This window comes from Macrosteles quadrilineatus, unplaced genomic scaffold, assembly GCF_028750875.1.
Source record: "Macrosteles quadrilineatus isolate MER2022 unplaced genomic scaffold, UCM_ALF_1.0 Scaffold_2__2_contigs__length_208266976, whole genome shotgun sequence".
Taxonomy (NCBI): Eukaryota; Metazoa; Arthropoda; class Insecta; order Hemiptera; family Cicadellidae; genus Macrosteles; species Macrosteles quadrilineatus.
In genome coordinates, this window is record NW_026542595.1 from 72,986,176 (window position 1) to 72,995,674 (window position 9,499).

General features: G+C 32.7%; 1 protein-coding gene across 1 annotated transcript in view; it reads right to left on the minus strand.

The window, feature by feature from the left end:
* Nucleotides 1-8,977, minus strand: part of LOC128987819 (uncharacterized) — a 39,281-nt gene extending 30,304 nt beyond the window's left edge. Inside the window, exon 1 of the mRNA XM_054408847.1 lies at nt 8,774-8,977. The gene's annotated coding sequence lies outside the window, so the exon portion shown is untranslated. The remainder of the gene's footprint in view (nt 1-8,773) is intronic.
* Between the last annotated feature and the right edge of the window lie 522 nt (nt 8,978-9,499).

The window sequence follows — 9,499 nt, forward strand, 5'->3', positions numbered from 1 at the left end:
CAATAATCTTAAAGGAGAGTTTATCAACATTTCTCGTTTTGGGAACAGATCGAGGGCAATATAAAACTAAGATACAGTCTTGAAAATAGAAATCGCCAGACAATCTTATTAGCAGTGCCTTTTTAATAAATAATAAAATATAGTAAAACACTCGTAATACATTAAAAATTAATAAAACAAACCATTAGGCCTAAAATTATTGATAGTCTATGCCACGAATGAACAGACAAGTATTCGTTCTGTTAAAGTATTTTATTCTTGGTCTATGGTATGATTTCTGATACATAAAATCGCCAAATTTAATGTTTTGTATTATCCTGTGATTAGTTTAACCAACATTTTTAATATCCCGGGAGGATTTTAAAAATAAGATAATGTTTTGTTTTTATAAGTTCTTATCTCTGAAAATATAGCATGATACTCTATGAGTTGACGTTTTTTCAAAGGGGCTTAAAATAACATTTCTTACATATATTTACCATTAGAAGTATTAGTTTCAATTTATTTAAGATACAATCCCCTCCTGTCCCATTTTCTCGTTACGGTTTTAAACACCTCCTCTATAAGACTTTGTAGTACGTATCTTTATCGATTTTAAGTAACAACTTTGTTTTCCGAAAACGATTCGATGGAGACTACAAACTTTTGTACTTCATATTACTTGCTTGTAATTCATTAAAAATAATCTTCAATTGTAATTTAACGAACAAACATAACTCTTTGGCCACTGACATTGTGTAAAACCTAAGGCAAACATAATAAGCTCAATACTGTTGGGTAAACTAAACATTCCATCCTGGGACAGGTTGTGTGATAAAAATTAGTTTTTGCATACAGAACATTAGTTGAAATATGGCAGACAACAGAACATTTTCATAATATTCACAGCGAATGTACATGGACAGTTTGATCATGCATATAGAACAGTCACTCAGACACACACCTATTTTACCTTATTTTAAACGATAAATTTAGAACAAACCATTAGAGTATGATTCGGTTTGGCCCAAATGAATAAGAATATAAGCCATTCCTAAAATGTTGTTTGACAAGTTTCAGAAATATCCCTAAGTTGTGGTAATCACATCAACATGGGCTCTCCACAAACGAGTTTAACGCTGCCACGAATCTCGCCTTCGTCAACCAACTTGGTCCATAAGTTACAAAGCTCTAAGTGGACAATCTCCTTTGAAAGTCATGTCCTCACTCATCATTAACATATATGAGGTGTTCAAGGATTTGTCTGTTATAAATATATAAAAAATACCCCCGCAGCAGCAAACCTGCAGACTAAGCGAATTTCCTTTTGCCTGATTGGGTTGACACTAAAATGTATCCTTAAAAATATCACATTTATTTCCTATTTAAATAGAATTATTTTAACGTTTACTTAGGTTTGCTGCAACAGGGAGGGTAAAAAGTTTTTTTTGTAAAATTTTAATCGTTTAGTAAGAAATAAATGCATTTTCGAAACTTGATCAGAGTATCCATCATAAACAAGGAAATTACACCAGTTTACTAATTCTCCATAAGCATACTACATTTTGGAGCATTAATTTGAAACCGAAAAGTTGTTGAAGCAAAAGTCATAGTTTGAAATATTCTATGCACCAATTTTGGAATCCTCTGTCCAAATATTACATCTATATATATATATTTTTTTTTAGATATAAAAACCATTATTTCCAAATAGGTAGTGGTTATAAAAGCGTTGCGTACATTTAGGTGGAGTGGGATAATTGTGGGTTGAAAGAGGCCTAAACTTAAGATGGAGCTTTAACATCGTAAAGTGTAAATCCGATTATGAGATTAGAGCTCCAACTAAGAACTTGTGATATATACCTTCATGACAAGGTACACTTGGTGATATAAACCTGATCATTACAGAATATCTCTGATTAGATACTTGTGATGTATACCTGTATGACGAGGCATACTTGGTGATATAAACCTGATGATCACAGAATATATCTCTGGTTAGGATCTGGTGATGTAAACCTTCATGATGAGGCATACTTGGTGATATAAACCTGATGTTCGCAGAATATATCTCTGGTTAGGATCTGGTGGTGTAAACCTTCACGATGAGGCATTCTTTGGTGATATACACCTGATGTTCGCAGAATATCTCTGATTAGATACTTGTGATGTATACCTGTATGACGAGGCATACTTGGTGATATAAACCTGATGATCACAGAATATATCTCTGGTTAGGATCTGGTGATGTAAACCTTCATGATGAGGCATACTTGGTGATATAAACCTGATGTTCGCAGAATATATCTCTGGTTAGGATCTGGTGGTGTAAACCTTCACGATGAGGCATTCTTTGGTGATATAAACCTGATCATTACAGAATATCTCTGATTAGATACTTGTGATGTATACCTGTATGACGAGGCATACTTGGTGATATAAACCTGATGATCACAGAATATATCTCTGGTTAGGATCTGGTGATGTAAACCTTCATGATGAGGCATACTTGGTGATATAAACCTGATGATCACAGAATATCTCTGACTAGGATCTGGTGATGTAAACCTTCATGATGAGGCATACTTGGTGATATAAACCTGATGATCACAGAATATCTCTGATTAGGTACTAGTGATATATACCTTTATGACGAGGCATACTTATATACATATATACCTGATGATCACAGAAGGCGATGGTTTCTGTTACAAATGGATCATAAAAAACAGTTTTTACAATATTTTTAATAATAATTTTAACGACATCTTCTTTTATAAAAATCCAATACACACAACTAAATAGTTTAGTTTATATATTTTTTTAAATAATACCTTGTGTTTTCATTATCAACAATCATGCTAGTTAATAAAATGTTACAACGGCTGGTAAAGTAGTACACATAGAAATGCCTTCTCAATGACATTTTAATAAATATACTTATCGTTAATTACAAACTTTTCTTAAACCATTAGCTATGAATCTTGAGCTATGGATACCATGAGCTCTGGATCTATGAACCATCGTAGAGAATAATAATAATTCAAATATTTATCACACAATGACGATCTGTGTGATTTAGTTCCAAACAAGTTCTAAATAATATGAGATTTTTATTTTCATTTGTTTGTTAGGATAAGTTGACTACAAATATGAAAGCTAATATTTTTGGTTGTAATTTTATTATCATAATTTCTTGGCAGAATAAACATCTGCTTTAACTATCACAGTAAAGTAGGAGCAAATTATTACGACAAAAGCTTAAACGACAGATTAAAATATCTTGCTTTTTATTAATAGCAAGTTCAAGCACTACAAAGGAAGAAAGTGGGTAAACATCATTATAAGAAGTAGCGGATTGACGTGAACGCTTTTATAACTGACAAGATTGACTGACGTAGGAAGTTATCCTGACAAGAAACTCTCACAAGTAAGCACCACGCCTCAGTCCTTCAAAGTACAGTTGTTAACAATTATTTTCTATATGTATCTATTCAATGTAAAATAATAAATTGTAATTGTCCAGCTATCTTTGATATTTGGTCTAATAATAAATTATTTGTTATTTATGATATGTTGGCCCATCTAAACAAGTAATACTAGTCAGTAGCAAAAGTTATTAGATCTATTCAACTCCTAGTTTTCAGTAATCTCATTTTAAATTAAACACCCTGATTTGACGGTGTTGTCAAACAATCAGCTAATTGTTATCAGCTATTTTATTAACCACTTTTAATGTGTACGCAAGGTTTTCTCCCAACAACCTAACAGATTTTCACAGGCCTTTCATTGGAAGTACGCTGGACAATGCACAGTCGAGCTTCATCCGTGTGTTATAGAAATATTTTATTTCTCAATTATCTACTGAGCTTTATTCTTATCCATTAGACATTGTTCTTCGTCTACCCAATCACATGAGGTCACATGAGATGGTATTGAGAGAATGTTAATTCCATCGCCTCGTCGCAGAGCTTCTTTGGGGTTTTTACGGAACAACATATTACAGTTTAAGTAATTTTATTCAACCTCAGGTGTGAAAAGTTGCATCAAACAAAAAATCACATCACACTCGAGTCAAAAACATTTTTTCATCACTCCGTACCGAAAGTAATACATAAAATAAATAATAAATAAATAAAAGTTTCAATAACAATTAATATCAAAGAAAGTAGATGTTTCCAAAGCTCTAAGTTAGAGTGAGGGAAAAACGATCAGCTGATTTTCTCTTACCCTCAATTAGTTTTCAATTTATTTACTACGCACGCTAGTGTGTTGTTACGGTTCATTTTGATGATTGAAATCAGCAGTTTTCATTGTTGAACAAAATGTATACAGATATTAATACTTTACTTTGAAGTGGCGACCATACGAATGTAGGTATTTTAAGCCAAGTACTCAAAGTTTGTTTTGCTGTGTTTTACCATAGTGCGTGTTTGAAATAGGTCAAAATATGTCTAACATTCCCGATTATTATATTAAAACAGCTTAAAGAGGTAACTAGCCGCCTTCCACTAATCACGGGTAAGATATGAAGAGGAATACAGAAAGTTTACAAACTAGTGCAAATTGCAAAATGTTAAGTAAATTAAATTGGTGTTATTAGTAATATATTAATAAAAAAATCTATAATCATGAAACCATATACGTTGTTAAGTAGATTTTCAAAGAAAAAGTGTGGTCTAAAACTATAATACTACTGATGAATGTTATTCTGTGTTTGTGTATCTTTTTGTCGTGATGAAAAGTATTGTTCACAACTCGTACCAAAAGTTGTTTTCCGACACTTGTTCCATTATCCCCGTCCTTGGCTTCGCCTTGTACATGAAAATAATTCTCGTGAAATTTGGTTTTCCTGTGTTTGGCTTTGCCTCGCACATGAAACTTGAGCGCGCGCCGGAAAATTCCACTTTCGGTCCTAGTAATGAAACATACTACTGTATTAGTTGCTGCAAACCATAACATAATATACCCCTTTCAATTGGTCAGTCAACATTTTCATTTTAGATTATAATTCAAGCTAAGACTTAGATAAACAATCGTAGCAACAGTTATAGTACTAAAACGAAATTTTACTAACTTAAGTGCTCGATACAACACTGGTAGCACATCATTATGTTGAAAAGTAAAATTCTAGTTTCATGGACACTGCCTAATCAATTGTCTGATGCAGGAATCAGCGGCGGAGGTGGCCGAGGTTGAGTGTGAATGATAACGCTGTGGCTGTGTAGAATGATCGATATTGTACGAGGCTCGATCACCGACAGTCGCTATCAGTTGTGATAGCAACCACGAGGACGATAGACAGACGGACGGTTAGACGCTATTTAGTTGCTTAGCAACGCGTACACGCCCCTCTCCCTATATCCATCGCCTCTACAGGTCTTCAGCTCGTCTTTCTAAAGACTGCAGATGCTAAGTTGAAAGTTAAAAAACTCCTGATTGATGCTTGAAGTTTAAATTTCAGCTCACGACTAGTTTATTGTGCTTTGCAACGTACAATGGGCCTAAACTGAAGAATGTAAATTTAAACCACAGTGGTTAAACATCTGAAAATGATTTGGGAATTTTATATAATAAAAGGAATTTTAAAAGAATGAAATTACTATGTTTTTTTACAAAATGTTAAATCTAGCTCGTAAAAACAAATATGTTACAATGAAAATGATGATCATTTTACGTGACCGATGTATCGTTATTAGTTTCTATTGAACCCAGTAAGTTAAATACATCTGGTAAGGTGGATCTGGTAATTTGTATACCAGGTCAATAATAAACCCCTTGAAATTTTAAGATCGAGAATACAGTAAGACGAAACCCTTCCCAAACATAAAATATCCAGTATAACAATTTCAACATTTTGACGCGATCTGATTTACGAGATTGTCAATGCTTAAAAACATATCGTGATATATTTGGCATTTGGTTTATACATCAATATGTAATAAGCTTCTTACCTCTGAAAGAATGTAAATTTATTTATTCTGACATACACTGCTGTTTACAATAGGTTATTTCTTCTACAAAACTCTGAAATTTTGAATATACATGCGATGATACAGTATCTACTGTGCATAACTAGCCATTAAAAATTGCATATAATACAGGGGTTTTTATTAACGCAACTAAAATTGCAGGTACAAAGAGCCAATGAATCAAATTCATATAACATTAAATTAAATTACGAAGAAAGTAATTATTATTCAAATGATTCATAGAGTTGTAAAAAGAGGTTTGATACATTATTATGCAGTAGTATTCAAATGTAAGTGTTTTAATTAGCAAAGTAGCATCTACAAACGCATGGACAAATATACATACTTATGACACATCATTATTTTAAAAACCAGTTAACTTGTTTGCATTTTAAGACTTAACTTAAGCTTTTAAGGTAACGCTAAATCTTGATTAGACCTATTCTAACAATACTTCATTGTAAAAAATTAAACTCAGACAGAACCTTTTTAAGCTATTTTATACTTGAACGACAACTGGTTTAGCAATACTTATGTCATGTTCATTATGTATCTGCAACAACTATTTAAATAATAAGTTAGTTATAGTAATTAAACTAAATATAACAATTTTTAAACAACTCAACTTAATAGAAGACCTACATTAATAATAACCATTTGCCAAACGGTTTAATTGATGAGTTGTTAGTATCAACTCTCAAACTTTATTTATGCTAGATTTTTAAAGTTTCAATTTTGACTTAACTGTAGTGTTTTTCATTTCAGTCTTGTTCAATGCTTGGATATTTTTATAAAGATAGGTAAATTTTTAAACTGTTTCTTGCGGTATATGTTGTATACAATCGTATTTACAAATATTATTACAAGCTCTACAAATCTATGTCGTTTTGACCTACTTTAAACTTTGCACAGTGTCTCTCTAGAAATAAATATGATTGATGTGTAACAAAATCTTCCAAGGTGGCCAGTTATGCAATTATGTAAACAAAACATAGAACTAGCGTAGGACAGAGTGATTAAACGAACAGTGTTTTAAAATCTTTACCACCATTTCGCTTATTTCCTTTAATTAACCTTTTACCACCCTACCAAAAACTTATCGTCTAAAATTAATCTATAAATAAATAGATAAAATAAATAAATGTATTTTACAACTGTTATTTACACAGTAAAAGAGTAGGGTAATAGCTATTTACGTTACAAGTGTAGTACGAGCGTTTTTACATCACGCTCTTGCGTAACGTGTAACGTAAAAGATTTTACTTGACCCGACAATATATATTTTCATTTCAATCATCTTCTAACAGTAACGTTATTTTCAAACAAAAGCCAAGTTAGGAAAATATTTTAAATCATAACAATAACATTTAAGCGCACAGCTGATTTCTAGCGTTGGCTCAATAGAGGAATATTTTTTTTAGTTGAGCAATCAATGTTATTTAAATGGGTTTCATTATCTCACCGAGTGAGTTTTTTCTAGTTTACATCACTCGTGAAGTAAAGAAGTTGTATACATCACGCTTGGGATAGGGAAGTTTAACATGGCGGGTTGGGTAAAAATGTAAGCAAGTTTAAAGAATACGTATTGACTTCGTTCAGTGCAAGTAGACTTCTAATATTATTGTTAATCTTGTTAAATGAATTCCTGTTGTGCACGATGTTAATCTCTTGTTAGGGTAGCTATTAGACATTTGGTTACTCATTAATGTTAATACCCGAAATTTAAATAACAAGAAGCAAATACATATTAAAAAACACACTTAATTAAAACTGATAGAACTATCCCTCAAATCATAGTGGCATCTTTAGTGATAAGTAAAGTGTGATAATAAGGAGATGTTTATTATGTGGATCATGGTAAAGTATTTTGCTTCCTTAGTGTCTCCATAACACATCTACCAAAAATATGTCATTAGATGAAGATGAATAGATAACTACAACGTTCTACTCAGTGAAATTTACGCAATTCTTTGCTAAATATCCTACGGATAGCGTTACTCTACAAATTCAATACACCCTCTAGTTTCTAGAACCGTCGCATATTAGATCCAAACTTACATTATAATTGGTCTCTAGAGTTTAATGTATTTTGCACTACGCTACAACGTACGCAAGTTGGTGGGGATGTACATGTACAATAATAGTCATGATGGGGTGGTTGGCAGAGCTATATCTGGGGCAGTAGGTCACCCCTACGTCTGGCCATTCGCACTGTAAACAACGCCCAAACTAACACAGAAACTAATAAAACATCATAAAGGGGTGGAAAAGTATAAAATTACATCGACGTGTACGAAACCAGTTAAATAATAGAGCGGTTTAGAAAAGAGAGTTGTATTGGAGTAAAAGTAATTGGATCACATATTGTTTGTATATAACTGTTAGTTAGCGTCATGATAAAGTTTAAGTTTCCCAACACAAAAATATGATATAGTTTTATTGTTTAGTTTTATATATTAAAACAAAACAAGAAAATCTATCTGATACCACACTATTTATTCTTAATGTTTGTTTTCGACTGGACTCTAGAATGACCGATGTAAGGGTAAAATTGATAGCCTTTGTCAAATATTTTATAATTATTTACCGATCTGTAAATATTTAAAGAAGTATATATTACATCGACTACTGTTGGAAGATGTCCTTTAACATATCTATATATCTTTCATACAACCCTAGATTAATATTAGATTATTCATGGTAAATACTGTAAGTTGATTATGTTATTTACACGCTAGCAGGAGTAAATGCAGCCTCATCAATAAATTATCCGCGGACAGTAGAGTGAGAGAGAGAGAGAGGGAGTGAGATGGTAAACTCACAATGTTCATTGCGGTCGTGTTGGACGGCTGTTACCGCTGAGGCAGTGCAGAAGTCCGGTGGTCAATTCCAGTGTTCCAGCTCCAGGGATGTTCCTGTTTCCAGTTCCACGGGCCTGTGAGGTATCCATGGCACTTCTGGCACTGACACAGAGATTCACAGCACCCAACAACCCGACATTGTGTGAACACTCGTCTGTGCCTTCGAGATGGTGACACTGCACGCTGCACGCATGCGCGCTTAGTTCACAAAGTCACAGACAGGGGCAGCACTCGACCACTACCCTTACACAGATGTCGGAATTGATTGAGATTACCGAATGGTATTAATAGCCTTGACGTGGTCGTATTTTGGACTTGAAATTAAACATTAAGTTAATTATTATTAACAATTGTAATTTTTAATTAACATATACAGTTACATTTATGAGTTAATTTTTCAACTTACTTAGGTAGGTTTTATAACCATTCTAGGCATTATTACTGCAAGCAAATGTTTATTATATACCTGCTCAAATTAAATAATTTAAAATTGTAATAGTTAAGATGAACAAAAAATAAAATAAAATGCGATTTCAGTGTTTTTAATTTTTTTCAAGTTTTTGTTTTTAATTTCCTTTAACCTTTATGGCCGTTCCTGGTTTTTATTTCGAGTTCGTATCGTTTAAAAATGCCTATTTAGTGCACCCGTTGGAGTGTATCTAACTCATGTGAAATTGTCATATAATT